This window comes from Caretta caretta, chromosome 5 (assembly GCF_965140235.1).
Source record: "Caretta caretta isolate rCarCar2 chromosome 5, rCarCar1.hap1, whole genome shotgun sequence".
NCBI classification, from domain to species: Eukaryota; Metazoa; Chordata; order Testudines; family Cheloniidae; genus Caretta; species Caretta caretta.
Window position 1 is genome coordinate 10,559,530 of NC_134210.1, and position 20,424 is coordinate 10,579,953.

General features: G+C 42.2%; 1 long non-coding RNA gene across 1 annotated transcript; it reads right to left on the reverse strand.

The window, feature by feature from the left end:
• Positions 1-280: 280 nt before the first annotated feature.
• LOC125637137 (uncharacterized) lies at positions 281-15,323 on the reverse strand. Its single transcript, XR_007356837.2, has 4 exons — positions 15,095-15,323; positions 5,655-5,805; positions 3,923-4,064; positions 281-1,015 (listed from the first exon to the last, which is right to left on the reverse strand). It is a non-coding gene; the product is annotated as an uncharacterized LOC125637137 (long non-coding RNA).
• Between the last annotated feature and the right edge of the window lie 5,101 nt (positions 15,324-20,424).

The window sequence follows — 20,424 nt, forward strand, 5'->3', positions numbered from 1 at the left end:
GGTTGGGCATCTGCTATTTATGGCCTCGCTGTAAATCTTGTGAGAAAATCCCTCTCTCATGAGGTATCTAACCCAGTTTTGCAGACCTAAGAGTTCTGGGATAAGAACTGAATTGGCATCTGTATTTCTGGTGCTGTATATAAACAGAATTTAACTGCTGAAGATGTTGTATGTCCATCACTACTTTAACATAGAAAAAAGTTAACTACTAAAACTTGTAATAAATGTAGAAAGACAGGAAAGAACCTCTATTGGCTTTGCCACAGATTTGGACAGCTTTTACTAAATTCCCCACTGCTGTAAGCCAGGGTAATTCAGTGGATTTACTCTTGTACATGAACATTCGTATAAAAAGAATGAAAATGTCCATGGAAGGTAGACAATATTTGCAAAAAGTTACATTTTGTTGAAAACCCAATTTCCCAGCCCTAGCTGCAATGTCACCAGACTGATTATATCCACAAATCAGTTGATATTATGCAAACTCAGAGACAGATAGAACAATCTACCCCAGGGCAGGAGTAAAGATTGCAAACATGTTTTAGCTGTGTAGAGAAGAGGACTGTATTGGAGTGCTGAACATTTTACATTTTACAAGAGATTCTTGTAAATTCCTTGGGACTGGTTCTTCTGTTTTGTATTGTTCGCTGTCAGCACTCAAATAATTCAACAATAATAACATGACAATTGCAAGAACAGGCAATTTTTTATTTCTTGTAACTTACGCTGAGAGACTAGAAATAGCACAGAGGTCAGATTTGTTTCTTCGAAGGGAATAGTTGGCTCATCTCTTTTGAACACGTAAAACCCTTTGTTCTTTATGGGTAATGGCTATAATCCTTGTCTTCCACATTACTGTTATTCGCCCTATTTCCCTAGACACATTTAGTTAAATGGCTATCAACAGCAGACGATTAACGAAACGGGACAAGGGGATGAGTCAAAACATAAATCAGACAATAATGCTGTCTTCAGCAGAGAAGAGACTATCGACCAGCATGACAGCTTCTGCAAACTAATTAGAAAAGCAACATTCCAGTGTAATTGTACCAAGCTATGCCGTATTATTCCTCCCCCCCCCTACTTTAGTTAATGGCTATATATTAAAGAAAAAGACTAAGGACAAAACAATACAAATAATCCCAAGCAGGAAATCAACCCAAAACATAATTTTATTCCATTGACACAGGTCTCCTTGTTTATAGCTGCCAAAGGCCATAAACAAATGAGGCAAGAAGTTGAATTTTTTCTCTCTGTTAATCCCCACAAATACACCTCTTCTCCCCATAGCCAAACAAAAAGTATGTGTGTGCAGATGGGGTAAGAGAATCAGTGTTAAATGTCTCATGACTATGAAGAGGGGACATGAGCTCAGAGATGTAAAGTTCTCCATTTGGATCATTGGCACTGTAATTAAAAAGTATATTTCTTTAAAAGGATGGGTAGCTAATGACACTGAAGGTTTGTTGTTGTTGGATTATTTTTTTTGGCCCTGCCCTTTGAATCTTTGTTAGTAAAGGGAAAGAAATCCAAGATCTGAATGTTATATGATGGATAATAAACTCCGTGAGGAAACCAGATAAAAATCCAGTTTCTTGTCTTCCAGGGACTGGAGATAGTTCAGTCCCTGCAGTGCTAGTCACAAAGTCTGGATATGAATCTGTGTTCTCCCATAGGGCAGCAAGCTCAAAAGTGAGGATTTCCCTTGTCCCCATTATATAGATACGGGCTGGACCAGCCATGAATCCAGATCTGAATATACAAGTATGTGACAGTTCCAATACAGGATTTGGATTCAGGGATACAACCAAAGTGCCCTTGCTCACAGCCCCATTGCATGAAACGTGAGGATACCTTGTCACGTATTAAATTTACCTGTTCAAGCTCTGATAGATGACATATATGACATAGATGTGAAAATGCCTATATTCTGTCTACACTAGCATACCCACTCTTTGTGCCAGTAGGGGTCCAGCTGCACTGGTCTTAATGCAATGGTGGGAGATTTTCTCCAAAGAGAAAAAGCCCTTCTAGACTTCCCAAATTTGGCTTAGCCCTTGTTTTAATACCTGGGCACAAAAAGTTAAGGCCTCTGATTTGCCTGATATTTAGATCATTCTAATAAGTTAATGTTTGTGACGCTGTGCAAGAAATGAGATTTATTGTTTGTTGCTTACAGTCTGATACAGCCATGAGGGTCCTCTGGCATGTATCTTTTGCTGGATTGGGAATTAAGGCTACAATCCAGGAAAACAGCTAACCATGTGTTTAACTTTAAGCATAAGAGTAGCCTCATTGACTTCAACAGGACTATTCACATACTTAAAGACAAGTGTATGTTCAAGTGTTCTTTTCTTTTTTCTTTATTACCATGATTTTCTTTAGAAGACTTAAAGTGGCAAAGGAATGTGCATGTCCCAGTTCACTACTAATATAAGCTTAGATTTGGGCAGTATGGAAAATCAGTTTGCATGGGTTTGTATATAAGGCATTTGGGATTGAGCTGGGACCTGGACTCTGGAACCCTGCAAGGGGCTTGAAGCCGGGGCTGCAGCCCAAGCCTAAACGTCTACACTGCCATTTTTTAACCCTGCAGTGCTAGTCCTGTGAGTCCAAGTCTGTTGGACCAGGCTCTGAGACTTATTGCCATGGTTTGGTTTGGTTTGGCTTGTTTTTCTGTGTAGCTAGATGTCAGGGATGTTGCTTAAGGAATTGGGCCCCAGGGGATCAGCAACTCAGGAGTCTGATCCTGAAACCATTATTGTGGCCTTATAGAGATATTGATATTGAATGGGGCTACTCACATGCAGGAGTGGGCCCCCAAAGTATTTACCTGAATATTTCCATCCTCGAAGCAAAATGTTGGTTCCATGATCATTGGAATTGTTTCTGGTAACTGCAGCTTCCTGCAGCAAGGATCCTACACGGTTATGCTAGTTCAAATTCTGGGTTTCCATGAGTGGAAGTTGCATTTTTATTCCAGTTCTGAATTTGGCTTTACAACAAGCTCATTCACTTTTACAAAGTAAAGTGTTGAAATTACTCATAATTGTGCCCATGAAAAATTGTTTCTACATTTGTTCTTGTAACTTGAAGCACTTTGATTATTTGCAAGTCAAGTCACAGCTCTAATGTTCTCAATTCGGAATGAGGCACAGTCAAAAGCCCGTGATAAATGACACCCAGCATTGTGGCTGAAGACTTACAGAGCTGAAATGTAGATGTCACTGTATTTTAATCATGGTCTGATGAAGAATCCTATTTTCATTACATGGCAAAAAAGTGTTCCTGAGAGCATATTAAAAATCTCTGGTAAAAAATATAATGGCCAGATCCGCAGCTGATGTAAGCTGATATAGTCCCATTGACTTCAACAGAACTCTCCCAATTTATGTCAGCTGAGAATCTGTCTCTCAGTGTCAAATGTGTTCAATTATTGTGCAAAAAACCACAATCAAAACCAAAAACACTTATTTACAAATCTAAAAAATTCAGATTCTCTAGTCAAATGTCAGGCTTCACAGATTCTTTGCTGTGGCTGCATCTATCACCCCCTTCTGAATTGCAAACTAAAACGTTGAATAAAGATTTTTACTTTTGCCCTGTGGATTTAAGGGATTATGTTATCTCAAGGAAAAGGAAGCATGAAGCTCAGTGACAACTGATAAAATAATGGGTCATGTTCTCTGGTCTGTGCAACCTTGGTGATAAACTGGGGCAGAGGAATTTCAGAGAAAGGTGTATTTGGTCCACATGTGTGGCTCCCTCGTTCTCTGCTGGACTGTACCGTCTGGCAACAACTCTGTGATTAAGTGGGGTATGGAAATATGATGAACAAGCTCCGTTTTCCTGGGCATGCATCGTACACTGTTATATCAACCAAGGATTTCCCTATTGGATTAGAGAATCTAGTGCAAAATACCTTATTAATGAGCAGAACTTTCTCCCTCTTGTCCTTCTCTTCTTCCTCTCCAGGATCTCCAGACTCCATTGCTACTGGCACATGGTACAGCTGTGTGGAACCTTCCAACTCAGTGTCCAAAGGGAGGTGAATTTTTGTGATCCTGAAAGACACCAGACCCATGGCAAAGGAAAATAACATCCTATATTTACCCACAGAACAGGGCAGCATAGAGAGCAGAAGTGGAAGCTATTCTGCCAATGTACTTTAAGCCTGTTCCAGAAGTGCCTTGCCACCTCTTGGGATGATATTCTAGTTGAGAACCAAATTCTGATAACCACACTGACATTGCTGAGAGCCTAGCTCCAGGAGTGATCCCATTGACTTTTGCAGGACCACTCGTGCCATATGATAGTATAAACATGAATAGGGAGATCATGAGCTGGCCTACACCATTCATGTCTATTCCTCTGTTATACTTGGACTTCGCTGCTCAGCCTGTGATATTAATACCAGGTCTGATTAGGAAGTTTAGTTTAGCTTGTTTGGTTTCTGATATGGGCATCAGGTCAGTAAAACCTGGACTGAGAGCAGTGACTCACTCGACCCAGGCCAGCAAACAACCACTAGTTGGAATCATCATTCAGTTATCACTGACCGGGGTCCCCATTCAGACAGGTGACCAAAAGCCTCCATTTTGCCAAACCAATCCACTGGATCATCCAGTCCCCCTCTCAGCCTAAGGTGTGTTTGTGGCTTACCTGCAAATATTGGCATCCACATGTTTACAAGCCTTTTAAAGATCAAAGTCTAATTCCCAGCACACTGATGTGTGACTTTGAAATGTACATTCACATTTAAATGGTGACTTTGTCAATTTTCTGGTTTCATATCAAACCCACTGTAATATTAAGCCCCTGTGAACTAAACTGGGGGGGGGGGGTTGGCTGACTACACAAAGAAATTATGTGAAGAGCCTTATGAAGCACTTTAGGGAAGAAGAGAGCAATCTTCAGAGTTGTTGCAGGGAAGGGAAAAGCAAAGAGATAAAAGGTCTGATCCTGCACCCTTTGAAGTCAATGGGAATTCTCCCACTGACTTGAACAGCCGCAGGACTGAGGGCCGTAGAACTAGTTCATTGTGGAACTACTGCAATGGGATCCTACAGTCTCTTGGCCAAGTGCTACCTTTCCATACACACCGCTCCCATTGAAGCTGGCAGTAACTGCAGGAGCATCTCCTACAGCAGCAGGATTTGGCTCTAATCTCTCACTCTAAAGGGAGAGATTTTCAAAGGGTCCCAAAGGAATTGACTTTCAGTGAGAGTTGGGTCCCTAACTCCCCTAGGCAATTTGTGCAATCCCAACCCTCAAGCCCTAACATAAAAGAGCCAGTCAGCAGGAATCATAACAAAAACACAATCTCCCCAGCTCTAAGATTCCCAGCAGAAGATGCCTACCAAACATTTTCCAACACCCTTGTGCGAAACATGGATTTTGGGGCATGTCCTGAAAAGTCAAAGAAACCTGGGCCATTTCAGACCAAGAAGATGAGTGAATAATGGGGTTGTGCTCAGAGAATGCCCAGCTGTTAATTGCCTTTCTTCTATATAAAAAGAAACCACTGCTTCAGCGTCTGACAATCTTAACTGTGACGGCATTGCAAGGATAAGAAGGCAGTCCCGCAGACAAAATGGTCTCTGACCACTGGGGATTTATAGGTAATAGGTCAAAGTCAGGACTTTACACCCTACCTGGAAGCCAAGGTGCAGCCAGTGCAGATCCTGTAGCGCTGGTGACACGTGTCATGGTGCAAAGCTCCACTTAATAAGCAGGTAGTCACATTCTGCACTAACTTCAGCTTTTGAATGGGTTAAAGATGCAGCCCACAGGCAGAAGTCTGTTCTAGAGGGGACAAAGGCATGAATCTCAGTAGCAAGGTCTGCTGTTGGAAAAAAAGATGCAATCTCCTTGACCAAACCACCTAGATGCTGCGGCTATTTGAACATCTATAAGCAAATGAGACTCTAACCAAACCCCTAGCTTGTGCATTTTGTTTGCCAATGGTCAGGGATTCACATCACACAACCTTATCAGCCTCGTCAGGGGTCCACATCAATTCAACCCTCTGGGGGCCTCCCCTCACCCAGCATAATCATCTCAGTCTTTTTCTATGTGGAGTCTCATCCATGCCCAGCTTCGCTCAGACAGTGAGACAGACACTCAACAGCACTCTCCGAGCTGGGTGAGATGCAGATACTCCCTATCCTCATGGCACCAAGCATTGAGAAAGCATGCCAGCCCATATCGCATCTGTAGGGACCTGATCCTGCCCCAGGGAATTACAATTGACTTCAAAGGGAGTTGGATCAGGCCTAGTTCTCCTATTGGCGTCATATGCACATTGATAGAGCTTCTATTTTTTGTGGTTTATTAATTTCATTTTTTCAGTGTTTATTTTTTAGCAATTTTTGAGTTCAGTGTAAATGTACAAAAATTGAGAGGGTTCAGGGCTTTCCCTGTGTATATAAATGTAGGACTCTTTCATTTACATTAAAGCGAACTAGGGAACCTTTAGCACACACCAGCAGGGTCTACACGTCCAACTAATGTCCAACACATTAGTGCACTTTAGGAACCACACACCCGTAGTCCACGTTACTGCCCCTTGTAGACAAGCCAGGGAGCAGGGTCATTGCCTAGATACACAAACTGCACTGGGACAGGGATTAAGTCAGTATGAATTGAGTAGCCATTTCTGGTTTCTTTCTGGTGTTTAATCGGACAAACACTGCTGTCATTTGTGTGTGTGTGTATGTATATATTAGGGGTGTTTTATCAGTTTTAGCAATTAAAACCTAAAATCAAAAGCCCTAAATTTGATTAAGAGGAATGACAGTAACAGAATCCTGTGGTACCTATGAGACAAACAAATGACCTGAGAGAGCACATTACGGACAAGAGAGCATCTGCCCAATATTACCCTCTGGATTCATTCAGAAAAGGTATGTCTACACTGCTATAAAACAAACCTGGGGCACCAAATCTCACCGCCCGAGTCATCTGACTCAGGCTCGTGGGGCTCAGGCTGTTGGGCTAAAAAATTCAGCGTAGACTTTCTGGCTCAGGCTGGGCTGCCCACCCCCCTCTCTCGGGGCTTCAGGGGCTGGGCTCCAGCCCAAGCATCTACACTGCAATGCTGTAGCCCCGCAGCCTGAGCCCCACAAGCCCTGGGCCAGCCACAGCCATGCAGCGGGTCTTTTACTGCAGTGTAGATGTACCCAAAGGAACAACGCCACCAGAGTGCCGCTCTGTATACTCCCACCATGGACTACAGGTAGGTGAACTCATACTTCTCAGTAACAAAGGCAGCTGGTAGATCTAATATGAGCTTGAACACTTGAGGCCAGATCCTCAGCAGGTGAAAAACAGCACAGCTCCAGCGGGTGAGGAGATCCACCAGGCTGAACAGGGTTGCCTCCATACTGTCTGCAGGCTGGAACCCCAACTGAGAAGGGTCAAGAAAATCAGAGGCATCAAGATACTCCAAGAGTCATCTCCCCACAACATCAGCTGCATACAGTATGTCAAGCATATCTCCCCAGCTGTGGAAGTGAGGGGACTGCCTGAACACAATCCGACTGTAAAAATCAATTGCATAGCTGTAGACAATCGACTGGCATGAGAGGGTAAGTTCCGCCTTTTGCCTGCACTGGATATAAGCTTAGAAACAACTGGCCTATTTTCTGCTCTCATCATCCAACACTGGTTTCATGGATTTTACTCTTTCATCATCTCCTTGGGGCATTTTTGCTACTTCTGTGTCGGGTAATCCATCACTCGCTAAATAATTAATTTACTTGTGTAAGGGGAACCGCATGGGGTTTAAGGTTTCTGAGCAAGGAAAGCTGACAGCTGATGTGCTACTTATGAAGGAACTAAAGACAGGGGGCAAAAAAACCCTTTAACTAAACATTATGTTCTCTTTCCATTTTTTTCTCATTATTATTATTCACTATGCAGTGAAAATTATTGCTCCCCAAACTTCTTCCTGTGTTATGCTTTTCCGTTAGGCAGATTAGATTTTATCCCTGTGGCATTATTATAATAGTCAGGGCTGTGAACTTAGAGTTGCACAGGAAAAGCACTCTTCCTCATCTCCCCAAAGGAAAGCTAAATGAGATATTCCTTATATGATCCTGTCTAGACTCAACACAGCCCTGACAATGACCAAAGAATTGAGTGAAGGAGGCTAAGCCCCCAAAGAGCAGGCACTGAGGTTGCAAAAACCGTTGGCATGAGTTCGAACCGGTGGGCTAAGCTGTGGCTTTACACAGCAGCCCTGTTTGGACTGCGTGAGCTGCATCACTTCAGTAGGGGCTCCCAGGGGAAGGAGAAGTATCAGGGTAGGTAGCACTGCCAACCGCAGGAGCTCCAAAATCAGGAGTCAGGCTCCGAAAAAAGAGATTGGTTTAAAAATCACGAGAGCACTTGGGTAACATTTTCAAGCATTTCTCCTCAACTTTTTTTTTTTAAAAACGAAGATGGAAATTTGCACCTGACTCAAGAAGCCAAGACATGAAGAAGAACACCAAAATTTGCGAGCTCTAGCAACCCCAGAGAGGCAAAATGCCACTGAAGAGCACAGATGCTGCATTGACCTTAAAGAGAGAGGAGCTTGGGTTCCCCTCTGCAGCTGGCCAGCTCTTCTGGCTGGTGTGGAGACACATGGGCCTGTGTCTCTGCTTCCTCCGTCCCTTTATGTCCTGTTGACACAGCCCAGTGGCAACTGCAGCACAAGTCTTTGTAAGCAGCTGTATTCTTGAGCATGTGGAGAAGAAGGATGGTCCAGTGGTAAGGGTTCTAGCTGGGACTTGGGAGAGCCAGGATCACATTCCATGCTCTGCCACAGACATGCTGTGTGACCCTGGGCAAGTCACCTAGCCTCTCTGTGCCTAAGTTGCCCATCTGTACAATGGGAACATAATAGCACAGCCTGACCTCACACAAGTGTCATGAGGGTAAATGCATTAGAGATGGTGAAGTGGACTCTGAAATGGAGACACGTAAGTATCATAGATGGACAAAAGGCTCTCCATTCTGTTGTGTCCACTCTATAAAATCAGGGCAAAGAACATTGAGCCGCACACACAACTGCATGGAAAACTAGTGGGGGAATATATAACAAACACTAGGAGATTTGAGCTGTGGTCCAGGAATTATTTTGCTACTCTCTGTTATTGAGGCTTTTTGAAATCTGTACTTTAGCTCTAATTATCTCAGGTGTCTTCCTTTTCTGTCCAGTGTCTCCCCAGTTTTACCATTTGCTCATTTTTCTTATTTATTTTATTACCTACCTTGTGCAAAAGCTGCACTCTTATGTTACACATTGAGCTTAGCGAGAGCTTTGCTTGGATAGGAAATGTGTATGGACTGTAGAATCCCACCCCTCAATTATTATACGTTTGGCTGTCTAGAAAATATATACATTCAGGCCCAAATTTTCCACAAGTACACAATGGCACAGTTCCATTCAATTCAGTGGAGCTGTGCCAGTTTACACCAGATGAAAATTTGGTCCTTTATACACACTGCTGGAAATGTTTCTGGATGGTATGACTAGCAGTTTTTCAGTGGCCAGTGGCTTGGCTAATGTTAGGGCTGGCTGACTGACAGAAGCATGGATGAAGTAGAGGAGAAAACATTGCAACTGCTTTCTCTTGCTTGATATGCGTAGAACTCAGAGCTTCCACACACTCTGGTAGAAAGTCATGCAAGAGTGTGGCAAGTGCTGTTTGAAAGAGGAAGGCTAACTACAAGAGGGAAGGGGATACTGATTAATAATCATAATATGTTATATTGAGAAAGCCCCCAAATAAGTCCTGAATTGTTTACAAACCAGGGCCTTGATCCTGCAATGAAAACGACACAGGGCACCCCTTCTCACTCCACTGGTTCCCGTTTTTTGTTTAAGAACTGGGTGGCATGCCAGGGCTATAGCTTCCTCGGCCTGGTTCTTCAAGGATTTATGCTTCGCTGAAGATGTCAATGGCACTCCGCTGTGAGAAGAGCAGGATATGGTCAGAGCAGTGTGTGGAGTACTCCTGTGAGCCTCTCCAACAGTGGTATTGTGCAAGTTGTTTGGTTTTAATTATGGCAGAAGTTATCAAGGTTCCTCCCCCACTCTGAACGCTAGGGTACAGATGTGGGGACCTGCATGAAAACCTCCTAAGCTTATCTTTACCAGCTTAGGTCAAAACTTCCCCAAGGTACAAAATATTCCACCCGTTGTCCTTGGATTGGCCGCTACCACCAAACTAATACTGGTTACTGGGGAAGAGCTGTTTGGAAACGTCTTTCCCCCCAAAATACTTCCCAAAACCTTGCACCCCACTTCCTGGACAAGGTTTGGTAAAAAGCCTCACCAATTTGCCTAGGTGACTACAGACCCAGATCCTTGGATCTTAAGAACAATGAACAATCCTCCCAACACTTGCACCCCCCTTTCCTGGGAAATGTTAGATAAAAAGCCTCACCAATTTGCATAGGTGACCACAGACCCAAACCCTTGGATCTGAGAACAATGAAAAAGCATTCAGTTTTCTTACAAGAAGACTTTTAATAGAAATAGAAGTAAATAGAAGTAAAGAAATCACCCCTGTAAAATCAGGATGGTAGATACCTTACAGGGTAATTAGATTCAAAACACAGAGAATCCCTCTAGGCAAAACCTTAAGTTACAAAAAAGATACACAGACAGAAATAGTTATTCTATTCAGCACAATTCTTTTCTCAGCCATTTAAAGAAATCATAATCTAACACATACCTAGCTAGATTACTTACTAAAAGTTCTAAGACTCCATTCCTGATCTATCCCCGGCAAAAGCAGCATATAGACAGACAGGTTTCAGAGTAACAGCCGTGTTAGTCTGTATTCGCAAAAAGAAAAGGAGTACTTGTGGCACCTTAGAGACTAACCAATTTATTTGAGCATGAGCTTTCATGAGCTACAGCTCACTTCATCGGATGCATACTGTGGAAACTGCAGAAGACATTATATACACACAGAGACCATGAAACAATACCTCCTCCCACCCCACTGTCCTGCTGGTAATAGCTTATCTAAAGTGATCATCAAGTTGGGCCATTTCCAGCATTTCCAGGTGAGAAAACCTGGATTTGTGCTGGAAATGGCCCAACTTGATGATCACTTTAGATAAGCTATTACCAGCAGGAGAGTGGGGTGGGAGGAGGTATTGTTTCATGGTCTCTGTGTGTATATAATGTCTTCTGCAGTTTCCACAGTATGCATCCGATGAAGTGAGCTGTAGCTCACGAAAGCTCATGCTCAAATAAATTGGTTAGTCTCTAAGGTGCCACAAGTACTCCTTTTCTTTTTATATAGACAGACAGAGACCCTTTGTTTCTCTCCCTCCTCCCAGCTTTTGAAAGTATCTTGTCTCCTCATTGGTCATTTTGGTCGGGTGCCAGCGAGGTTACCTTTAGCTTCTTAACCCTTTACAGGTGAAAGGAGCTTTCCCCTGGCCAGGAGGGATTTCAAAGTGGTTTACCCTTCCCTTTATATTTATGACACAAGTAATAAAGCTCTCCAATTTTAAACAGCACCTGGGTCTGAAAGCATAATGTGTGCACCCAAGTTTCACTGAAAATTGGGTGAGTTTTTTTAACTCTTTTCTGTACATGTGATCTTATACACAAATATACTAAAAACTCCATAAAAATAAAAATGTCCGGAATAGCCTTTCTTACCCCAGTGAAATACCACAAGAAGATGATATCAGCAGGTTAAACCCTTTTGCCTTGAACTGGTCATGAATAATTCAACCCTTCAAATTGTTGTCCAGTCACATAACCTCATTTGTCACTCACCAGAGGGAACTGTGTCAGTCCCTACCCAAGTTTAATAGCTGTCGATCCCTTCCCATTCTCTCTTTTCTTTCTGGGCCCTAACATTACGCGGCCACGCTGTTTGGCAGTAGCTAACTGTGTCTGCATGGGTTTTCACCAAAGGAAATGAAAGCACACTCCACTCTTCCTATGTCAGGTTGCAACCATTAGAGAGACAAGATTGGTGAGGTAAAATCTTTTATTGGACCAACTTCTATTGGTCCGAGAGACAAGCCTGGAAGCTAAAAAGAAAGCATCTCTCTCTCACCAACAAAAGTTCGTCCAATAGAAGATGTTACCTCACTCACCTTGTCTCTCTAATATCCTGGAACTGACATGGCTACAACAACACGGCCTAGTTGCAATCAGAGCAATTAACGTGATACACAAAGGCTTTGATAACTGTTTATTCCTGAGATGATGATAATAAAACCTTTGATAGTGTGGAGTTCATAAAAATCCACCACAAAATGCTTTGCAGAACATAGTACTCTACAAAATTGTTTGAGGCTGTGGCTGCAGAATTTCAAAACGTAACTTTGCCAAGCACATGAGAAACATCCTGGCTCATAAAGGGATGCAAATAGTGACATGTTAGTTTGTTTAAAAATATTGGGAGGGGCCCCAAGTGGGACTGTGAATGCATTATTCTGATTTATAATTTATTACGCACTGGTCATGTGCTTAATAACTAGGTGCAAAATATAGGAGTAGTGTGATTTTCATTAAAATCCACTTTTTCATTATTGATCAAAATCAAGAAGGGGCCTAATTTCTGGCTCAGGTAGCCAATATCATTCAGAAACAGCTATCTATGAACAACTGATGGTGGAAATCTTTTTTGTTCTGGTTTGCACAGCCCCTAGCACAATGGGGTCCTGATCCGTGACTGCAGCTCCTATAGGCTACCACAGTACAAATAAAATAGTAATAATAACAACCAATCAGAAGATTTCTGACATGTCAGACCAAAACATCATGAGAATTCATAGCTAACGAATCCAGCTGCGAAACAGGATCTATATTCCAACACTATCACCTCTGTAACTTGTATCTACTGTTAAGTACATGTAGATTATATATAGATCCTCACCTTTAACGCCTTTCACAGTCTAGCCCTTCCCTTCTTATCTCCTCTTATATCTGTGGTAGCACAAAGGAGATGGAGAGCTTCTCAAAGGGGGCAGCCAGGGATTCCCCTCACATACTCTTTTGCATGTAGATGTATTCAGGCTAGGCATGTGAAGAAGAATGGAGAATGATGCACTCCAGCTAATTTCAACCTGTGGAGTTGTCCTAGGGAACTGTTGTAGTTGGCCTAATTTACAGCAGCCCTTAGGCTGCTTTAAATTATGCTGGAGGCTGTTTTGGCCCCCAGTTGTCTGCTGAATTGGGGAAGAATTTGGCCCCCAGCTTTTAAAAGCATGTGATAAGCACAGCTTGGCTGAACCCAGGGATCTGACCAATTAACTTAAACCACCATGTATGTCACCCCTAAGATTTCCATGGAAGTTGCACCTGCTGGATTGATTAGACTTTTATACTCACTGTAGCAGGGCAGCTACTGAATCTGCAGAGGAGGGGTTGGTAAGTTAAGGGAAACTGTCCACAGTGACACAAGAACATGAAGCTTTTGCAGTTGCCCTTCACTGCTTTTATCATCAAATAAAAAGAGCCAACATGTATTACAAAATACTGCACAGTTCAATTTGAGCTCTAGCAAAATCATTAGGCTGTAAATACCTGGGTAACTTACATTCCATGTCACATAACAGAGGCTGTAATTTTCTAGCCTGATAGAAACATTCCAAGGGTGAGTTCCAAAGTTAGGAACAAAGGTGCCACAACATTTGGCTCTGGCTCTGAATTTGGAACCTGCTCTCAAAGGTTTGAGATTCACACAAGTTATTAGGCTCAATACAGGGGTAACTGGGTGATAGTCTATGGCGAGTGATACACAGGAGGTCAGATTCGATTATCTAATAGTCCCTTCTGGCCTAAAATCTATGAATCTATGAAACCACTAATACAGTGAACGGGACTGAAGAAACAACTCAGCAGCACAGCAATGGTGACACATCTCCGTGACACCAAGGGCCATATGGGCAACTTCCCAGAATCCAGGGTCAAGACAAAATAGGGCTTCAAAGTTTTTTCCTAAGTGAAAATTTAGGCTCTTAAATAATTAATCTGACTGCTGAATACCTCGAAGCTCCTGTTGACTTTAGTGAGCCGCAGGGTGACTCCTGAATTAGATTCAAACCCTGCAGTGCATAGCACACAGCCAGTCCGCCGTGTTGCCAATGGGGCTGTGTGCAGGTGCCTTAGTCTATCACCACCTGTGGGACCGAGGCCATAGTACATATGTTTACATGCATCTTTTAAAGGAAAAATAAATTCACATCACAATATTGGAACCAGTGATCTGTTTGCCAAACGAAGAGGTACTGTCTGAAAACTGAATTAATAGATAAAACAGTGCAGCTGATCATTTTGTTCTGATCCTGCTACAATAGGAGAGGGAGGTGGAGGGCTGCATTTTAGATTCCCTGGGTTGTTTTAGGTGCACAGTTTGCCCTTCTAGCATCCCATTATGTAAGATGCATCATAAGCTCTCTTCAAAAAGACCACACATTTGCGTTGGTTTAGAATAGCATGTATGGAATGGCAGCAGAAGCTATTGTCAAACAGCTGTGGAGGTGCTGGAAGCCACAGCAATTAGACATCTGCAGGTGAGTTAGGAAAACAGCAATACAAATTCACCTGCCTTGCTAAAAAACAAATGATGTTGTTTGGTTTAAGGATAAGCAAACTCATTTTGCCTAATTTACAAACCAGTCAAATATTGAGGGCTAAAATGTCAATTTATGTCAAAAGGAGAGACAGCGGAAAGAGAAATCGAGAGTGGGAAGGAGAATATAATCCAATGAAAAATAAGGTGAAAAAGAGAGCAGAGATATATAGCAGACAGGGTTAAATCGCTGATGGAAAGGGAGTGGCACAAAATCTCTAAAGGAAAACATTAAATTTCCTTCTCTCTGACTGTATGGATATATGCATACATAACAGTACTTACAACCCTTGAAGCAATTTTGAATATTGCCTACAGACAACACTTTCAAGGTTTTCCCCCCCACATTTAGTACATGTTACTCTCACAAGTTCAAATGCAAAATATAGTTATATTCATGCACATACACATGCGCCCCCCTAGGGCTCTTCTCTAGGAGGATTTACCCTTCTCAGTGTCTGTGGAATGGTGTTCAAATCTTATGTAGGACATACCAGCTCCTTAAAAGTGAGGAACAACTGCTAGTCCCGGCGTCTCCTTCAAACTCCCCCTTAGTCTTTGCAATGACAGCCTGCAATTTGTAGACCCTGCAGCAAATTTTCCTCCTCTTCTTTTTCTTCAGTGGGGATAGGGAGCCTACAGTCTAATCCAACAAAACTGGCAGAGTCCCTTGAACTCAATCCTTACAGCAGACCCTACTGAGCCTTGCATTGCTCCACCACCAAGCTCTTTAGTATGACTACCAGTTAGCCTATTTATAAACTCTTCCCCCTCCCCCAGGATTTCCATTGGTCCCCTTTTCAGAGGGTAGCTTGGTGTATCCTGCCAAGCCATTTGTCCACTGTGGAAATCACCCAAGTAACTTCAAACAGCTAATGAGTATGCCTAGAGCCTGCCACATCCAAGTTCTGGATGATTCTGGCCCACCCCTTGCCTGGCTCCCATAAGTCTGCAGACACACAGAGAACAAGAACTATGCATCCTTCCCACTGTTTCTTCTCTTATTGACACCACTGAATGCTGTAGTGCATACATGTTCCTTTACTCCATGACAGCCTCTGTCTCTCTTAATGGCTAGCACATATACAGCAATGTATGATCAGGTGAAATAGCTCAAAGTATCACAGCATGTTAGCTTGGATTATGTGCTGCTCCCCTCATCATAAATAGCATTTCCCTCCATGGATAAATTATCGCAGGCTATTATTTTGTCTCTTTATGAACACCTTTTCCTACTATAACAGACCAGTTTATATGCTGCTGGAACAAATGGAAACACTGTATTGGGCTATTATTCTCTACTGTAATTACTAACTGTTTTAAAATATTGATTTTTGCAGGGCTCAGTGATCATAAGCAATCTATGAAGTCTGTTGTCTTTAAGGAACCTTGAAATTTAGCTTGGGGCTGGCTTGCACTTTTAATTAGAGGATAAGTGCTGTGTGGTCAGAGTTTAATTCACATATCTTCCAGTAGTTAATGTAGAGTGGCATTCAAGCACGGGCTAATCATCCACTGTCTGCCCCCACAAATGCTATGAGTAAGAATTGTGTTACTTAATCAGCCAGTTTCAAATCTCAGTTAATCTGATGTTCGGTATATTCAAAGAATCCCCAATGACACTCTGGATTTACACTGGTATAGCAGATGGGAATCTGGCCCATGATATTTGATTAATTACATATTGTACAGTTCAGTCTGATCTGTCTGCCTGTCTTTCTCAAGTCCATCACCAGGCTATCTGGCCACCCCTTGGTAACACTAGATAAAAGCAAAAAGATGTTAACACTGTGGGGATTTCAGAGAAGTGCATCAGAAATTAGCAAAAGGTTGGGAGTGCGGATTTATGAGGAAACATGAAAATAACTAATGCCCTGATCCTGCTATTTGATCAAGCCAGGCTGCCGTTTATCCACTGTAGTCAATGAAACTCTGCAGAGAAAGAGAGATCCACCACACATGATATTGAATGTTTGTGGCCTAAATAGTAGATCTCATTGGAAAATTTCCAAGAGAATGTTTTTCTGCCAGAAAATGCCACTTTGTCAAAATCAAAACTTTCCACAAGACTGTGTTGATTTTGACATTTCATTTGAAAAGAAAAAGGTGGGGGGAGGTTGTTTGTTTGTTTTTGTAAAATTAAATTAAGGTGTTTTTTAGGGCTGTCAAGGGATTAAAAATGTAATCATGATTAATCGCATGATTAAAAAAATAATCACGATTAATCATGCTGTTAAACAATAGAATACCATTTATTTAAATATTTTTGGATGTTTTCTACATTTTCCAATATTTTGATTTCAATTACAACACAGAATACAAAGTGTACAGTGCTCACTTTATATTTATTTTTATTACAAATATTTGCATTGTAAAAAGCAAAAGAAATATTATTTTTCAGTTCACCTAATACAAGTACTGCAGTACAATCTCTTCATTGTGAAAGTGCAAATTACAAGTGTAGAATTATGTACAAAAAAACCTGCATTCCAAAATAAAATAATGTAAAACTTTAGAGCCTACAAGTCCACTCAGTCCTACTTCTTGTTCAGGCAATCACTCAGACAAACCAGTTTGTTTACATATGCAGAATATAATGCTGCTCATTTCTTGTGTTTACAATGTCACCTGAACATGAGAACAGGCATTTTCGTGGCATTGTTATAGCCGGCGTCACAAGATATTTACATGCCAGGTGCGCTAAAGATTCATATGTCCCTTCATGCTTCAACCACCATTCCAGATGACATGCCTCCAGACTGATGATAAGTTCTGCTCAATAATGATCCAAAGCAGTGCAGACTGATGCATGTTCATTTTCACCATCTGAGTCAGATGCCACCAGAAGGTAGATTTTCTTTTTTGGTGGTTTAGGTTCTACAGTTTCTGCATTGGAGTGTTACTCTTTTAAGACTTCTGAAAGCATGCTCCACACCTCTCCCCTCTCAAATTTTGGAAGGCACTTCAGATTCTTAAACCTTGGGTCGAGTGCTGTAGCTATCTTTAGAAATCTCACATTGGTACTTTCTTTACATTTTGACAAATCGGTAGTGAAAGTGTTCTTTAAATGAACAACATGTGCTGGGTCATTACCCGAGACTGCCATAACACAAAATATATGGCAGAATGTGCGTAAAACAGAGGAGGAGACATACTATTCTCCCCCAAAGAGTTCAGAGGCAGCAGTGGGAGTGACTCATGTAGTGGAAGACACAATGAAGATGACTGGATGTGGAAGCTGTGGTATGTACATGATCCTGGAGGGGGTACCTGATAAGAGTTTTGTCTGCATGAAATGCCGTCTGATAGATCCAAGGTTTGGAGATGCAGGTGGAAAGTCTGGTTGAGTTTAGAAAGGGGTTCGAGCAGATTATGGAGCAAAGACATGAGGTATCTGAAGGGAAAAGCTCAGACTTGCAGGTGGAATCAGGGCTGGGGAATTCTGAGGGGAGACTGGGTGAGGAAAGTGGTCTGTGGAAGCATGTGACTAAAAGAACCGGGCAGAGGAAAAGACGGGCCAGTGAAGGAGAAATAGAGCTCAAGAACAGGTTTGCAGAGTTGGAAAATGAAGAAGGGGCTCAGCAGGTCGTCACTTAAGGTGGAAGGGCAAGGAAGAAGAGAAGAGCGGCTAGTCCTATAGGAAAAGGGGAAGAATCAATGGAGACTACACCAAATATGAGCCCCAGGAGGATACAGGATAGGTTGAAGAGGATTACAAGGGAGAATAGGAATGGAAAGAACTTGCAGCCAGAGGAAACAGGGGATAGACTGGAGAATGTCAGACTGGAGAATAGCACTGTCACCAGGAAAAGGCAGGTCTATGTGATCGGGGACTCTTTACTGAGAAGAATGGAGAGGCCTGTAACCAGAGCTGATCCAGAGAATAGGAGGGTGTGCTGTCTTCCAGGTTCTAAGATACTGGATGTAGACCTGAGGTTGAAAAGGATTCTAAAGGGAGCAAGAAAGAATCCCCTAATTATCCTTCATGTGGGAACAAATGATACGGCTAGATTCTCACTGGAAAGTATTAAGGGAGACTATGCTAGGCTGGGGAAGACGCTTAAGGAAATCGAGGCTCAGGTGATCTTTAGTGGGATTCTGCCTGTTCCTAGAGAAGGGCAACAAAGGTGTGACAAGATTATGACTATCAACAGATGGCTTAGGCAGTGGTGCTATAAGGAGGGCTTTGGGATGTATGGCCACTGGGAGGCATTCATGGACAGAGGACAGTTCTCTCGGGATGGACTTCATCTGAGTAGGGAAGAAAATAGATTTCTAGGATGGAGGCTGACACAACTGATTAAGAGAGCTTTAAGCTAGGAATTTGGGGGAGATGGTTGGGAGATGTCCAGGTAATCTCCACGCCGGATTTTAGCATTGAGGGGGAAGAAAACAAAGTAAGAAAGGATACAGCTGTGAGTAGGGGAATGTATATAAGGAGGAAGGGCAGTGTGGATACCAGTCTAATAGGTTATACTGGCTGTTGAATGACCATGCCTAATAGGGTACAGAATGTGAGCGAGGCCAAACAGCAAAAATTAAGATGTTTGTACACTAATGCGAGGAGCCTAGGTAACAAAATGGAGGAACTAGAGCTACTGGTGCAGGAAGTGAAACCAGATATTATAGGGATAACAGAAACATGGTGGAATAGTAGTCATGACTGGACTACAGGTATTGAAGGGTATGTGCTGTTTAGGAAAGACAGAAATAAAGGTAAAGGTGGTGGAGTAGCATTGTATATCAATGAGGAGGTAGAATGTAAAGAAATAAGAAGCAATGGAATGGATAAGACAGAGTCTGTCAGGGCAAAAATTACATTGGGGAAGAAAACTATTAGAGCCTCCGCTGGGATAGTGCTTGGGGTGTGCTATAGACCTCCGGGATCTAATTTGGATATGGATAGAGCCCTTTTTAATGTTTTTAATGAAGTAAATACTAATGGAAACTGCGTGATCATGGGAGACTTTAACTTCCCAGATATAGACTGGAGGACAAGTGCTAGTAATAATAATAGGGCTCAGATTTTCTTAGATGCGATAGCTGATGGATTCCTTCATCAAGTCGTTGCTGAACCGGCTAGAGGGGATGCCATTTTAGATTTGGTTTTGGTGAGTAGTGAGGACCTCATAGAAGAAATGGTTGTAGGGGATAATCTTGGTTCAAGTGATCATGAGCTAATTCAGTTCAAACTGAACGGAAGGATTAACAAAAATAAATCTGCAACTAGGGTTTTTGATTTCAAAAGGGCTGACTTTCAAAAATTAAGGAAATTACTTAGGGAAGTGGATTGGACTGAAGAACTTATGGACCTAAAGGCAGAGGAGGCCTGGGATTACTTTAAATCAAAGCTGCAGAAGCTATAGGAAGCCTGCATCCCAAGAAAGGGGAAACAATTCATAGGCAGGAGTTGTAGACCAAGCTGGATGAGCAAGCATCTCAGAGAGGTGATTAAGAAAAAGCAGAAAGCATATAGGGAATGGAAGATGGGAGGGATCAGCAAGGAAAGCTACCTTATTGAGGTTAGAACATGTAGGGATAAAGTTAGACAGGCTAAAAGTCAATTAGAGATGGACCTTGCAAAGAGAATTAAACCCAATAGTAAAAGGTTCTATAGCCATATAAATAAGAAGAAAACAAAGAAAGAAGAAGTGGGACCTCTAAACACTGAGGAAGGAGTGGAGGTTAAGGATAATCTAGGTATGGCCCAATATCTAAACAAATGCTTTGCCTCAGGCTTTAATAAGGCTAAAGAGGATCTTAGGGATAATGGTAGCATGACAAATGGGAATGAGGATATGGAGGTAGATATTACCCTATCTAA